The 3613-nt window shown below is 40.7% G+C and overlaps 1 protein-coding gene across 1 annotated transcript in view; it reads right to left on the bottom strand.

The window, feature by feature from the left end:
* Positions 1-3185, bottom strand: part of ACVR1 (activin A receptor type 1) — a 75289-nt gene extending 72104 nt beyond the window's left edge. Inside the window, exon 1 of the mRNA XM_024735976.1 lies at positions 3022-3185. The gene's annotated coding sequence lies outside the window, so the exon portion shown is untranslated. The remainder of the gene's footprint in view (positions 1-3021) is intronic.
* Between the last annotated feature and the right edge of the window lie 428 nt (positions 3186-3613).

Here is a 3613-nt window from a genome sequence, read left to right as displayed (position 1 = left end):
GTACTAATCTGTTAATGCATAGGAGCTCCTGTGAACTGATAATAAAAAGATCAATAACCCAACAGGAAAATAGACAAATGACACTAACATAGAGGGAACAGAACAGGAAATACAAAGGGCCTTTAAACTTATGAAAAGATGCTCAATGTCAATCAAAATAAGAAAAAATGCAAATTAAAGCTCCATTAAAACTGTCATTTTTCACCTATAGATTTGGCAGAGAAGAAATTATCAGTTTGACAATTATACTGTGATTGGCAAGGGTATGAGGAAGCAGAGTTTTCATCCATTGCTGGTGGAATCTAAAACTTTGCAAGCTCTATGAACAGAGCAATTTGGCAATATTTCTACCAAAATTAAAATGTGCATATCCTTTGACCCAGCAATTCCACTATTAGAAATGGATCCTATAGATACGTTCACAAACATGTTTAAAATGATATATGTACAAGGTTATTCCCTACAGCCTTGTTCATGATAATAAAACTGGAAATGATCTATATGGTCATCAATACAGTACTGGTTAAATAAATTCCAGCCCATCTCTAAGTGGAATGCTTTTTCACTTGGGTTAAAAAAAAAAAAGAAAGAAATTGCAATAATCTTTAGATTATTGCTGGTATATGCCTGAAATCTCTGAAAGAATATATTAAGAAATTGGTAACAACGGTTGTCTCCAGGAAGGGTAACTGGGAGACAGAGGGAGGAGGGAGACTTATTTCTCACTCTTTTTGTACCTTTTAAACCTTATAAACATTGATTATATTATTACCTTCCTAGAAATAAATATTTTATAAAATAATAACTACAAATATTCATATCGGCCCCAGATATCTAAAAACTTGTCTGGCGACTCTCGCTGTCAACCACACTAGGAAGCTATTGAGCTGAACAATTTTAACCCTGTTTCATAATTAAGAATCACAGGGTTAGCAATTAACTAACACCATCATCTCCTCCTCCTCCCTCAAATAAATATATGTGCAAAATAAAGTCAGTCTCTTAATTCCACCCCTGTTATTCATTACTTTCTCTTAGAACTCATTCAACCTCATGCCACCTTAAATGGGCATGAAAATATCTCATAGTGCTCCAAGGATGGTAGCCAGAACTAACAACTATGCTAATACATTAACACAGCCTAGTGCCAAGGATGTTCCTTCCAGGCATCCAGAAGATAAAAACCTGACATAACTGACACCTCGGCAACAGCCCAAAGCTGTGCATCATCTGCCTTGGAAAATAAAAGCTCACATCCTCAGTGACTAAGAGTTCAAAGTCAACAGTCACGGCTTTTGTCTTTTCCCTAATGTGAAAGGTCTCCACCCCCCCCATATCCCCCTTTAAATTGTAGGCTAACCCCATCACTTGAGGACTGATTGTTATTATGTTACAGCCATATAAGGAACACGAAGAAGTCATTACTTATATTGAGATTCTGCTTAAAAGGGAAAATATCCAAAGCATATCAAGTGAAAGGAAAAAGCAAGTTGTAAAACCAAATGTGTAGCCACGTTCCATCAATTTTTAAACATAATTAATACACATAATTTGTGTGTCTATGAAAAGTTTGTATGTGAAAAATTGTGTGTTCCAAATTATTAGCTGTGGGTAAAAGAGAAAATGAAGGGAGAAAATTTTATCTTTAGACTGTTTCGTACTACTTGAAATTAAATAATCAAAAATAAACTTTTACATAAAAGAATAAAATTTTTGAAAATAATAAATTAGACTTTCCTTAAAAAAGAGAGCACTTGGGCTTCCCTGGTGGCGCAGTGGATGAGAGTCCGCCTGCCGATGCAGGGGACGTGGGTTCGTGCCCCGGTCCGGGAGGATCCCACATGCTGCGGAGCGGCTGGGCCCGTGAGCCATGGCCGCTGAGCCTGGGCGTCTGGAGCCTGTGCTCCACAACAGGAGAGGCCACAACAGTGAGAGGCCCACGTATCGCAAAAAAAAAAAAAAAAAAAAAGCACTTGACAGCTACTAGAGACCTTCCCCCAAAGTTCTGAACCTAAAGAAGCTACAGAGACCTCATGCTTCTATGTACAAGTTTCAAACCATATCCAGGCAATCCCGACTTTTAACTCAGAGACACTCCCACATACATTTAGCACTTCAGGCCTCCCCTCATAGAAACATCTTACAGACTATTCTAAAGTTGGTATTTGTGTTACCCCCGTAGCTTAACACAACCTTAATAGCATTTCATCCTGAGAGCAAGACTTCTTTACAGAGATTTCAAAGTACTCCAAGGAAGCATATTATGAAAATGTAGTTCTGGGAAAGGTAAAAGTATGGAGGCAATAAAAAGATCAGTGGTTGCCAAGGAGTGGGTAGGGGGCAGGGATTAATAGAGCACAGGATTTTTAGGGCGGTAAAGCTTTTCTGTAGGGTACTATAAAGGGGGATCCATATTACTATACATTTGTCCAAACCCACAGAATGCACAAGAGCAGATCCTAATGTAAATCATGGGCTCTGGGTGATAATGATGTGTTAGTGCGGATCAACTACTACAATAAATGGACCACTCTGCTGGGGAGACAGAGTCTGGGGGAGGCCGGGTGTGTGGGGAACAGGGGCGCCTACGAGAACTCTCTGTATTTTCTGCTCAGGTTTGCTGTGAACCCAAAACTGCTCTAAAACGTAGCCTATTTAGAAGGGAAAAAAAAATTTAAAAAGCGGTCCTAGAAGGTGAAAAGAATGGCAGAAGCATTTTATACGTAGGGAAATGGTGGTGCTATTTGAACAACTTGGCCAGAGTTCAAAGATAACTGAGCAACTCCACCAAAAAGAGCCTACATTCAAGGTAATGCAAAAATAAAGAACCATTGGGTTTGGTCCTATCTCTCTTATGTTGGATTCATACAAAACAACGAAATGATCATCGTGACTAAGAACTGACGGTGTCAATTTGATCTCTGCCAAGGAACATTAAAAGAGGTGATTTGTTGAAATGTCTCTGCTGCTGGCCCCGGCAAGGCCACTGAGAGCTCCTAGGTAAAAAGCTGGCTTGGCTACCTTAGAGCCGGCTCCGGGGCATCTCCTCCCGCAGTCCTTCCAGCAGTGGCTCTTCCCCAGAGCTCCGCTCACTTGCTCCTGGAGGGAGAGGCGCTCCCAGAGTCTCCTGGAATAATGAGAATTCTCCAGTAGCTCTCGCGCTGGCAACGTGACGCTCACAAGCGGCTCGGGGCTGCGGAGGGGAAGAAGAAAGAAAGCCAGCTAAGCAGAAGAAAAGTCTGTAGTTGTGAACGTGCAGGCTAAAGGAAGTGCACACTTGACAAGCCTTTCAATTGAGGCCACAAAACCAAAGCCGATTTACAATTGCAGCAAGGATGGAAAGGGTTGGAAAACAGACACGCGCGGTCAGTTGAGGTCACAGGTCCGTACCGATCTTAAATATTTTTCTAAATGACACAAAACCCAGTGGAATCTGCAGTTGGTAAACTTCAAAATCAAGCTCCTTTAAAGTCCATATACCACGTACTCTAGCCATTACAAAAACAAAAAAACAAAGGCTTTGCATATATCAACTATGATATGTACCTGGGAAAAACAAAGTTCAAACCGTCCACAAGTATAGAATGAAAGTCTCTCTCCAGACCCCTGGCTG

Source organism: Neophocaena asiaeorientalis, unplaced genomic scaffold (genome assembly GCF_003031525.2).
Source record: "Neophocaena asiaeorientalis asiaeorientalis breed wild unplaced genomic scaffold, Neophocaena_asiaeorientalis_V1.1 scaffold72, whole genome shotgun sequence".
NCBI lineage: Eukaryota > Metazoa > Chordata > Mammalia > Artiodactyla > Phocoenidae > Neophocaena > Neophocaena asiaeorientalis.
Note: the sequence above shows the minus strand (reverse complement) of the source record. Positions and strands in the feature narration are given on the sequence as shown.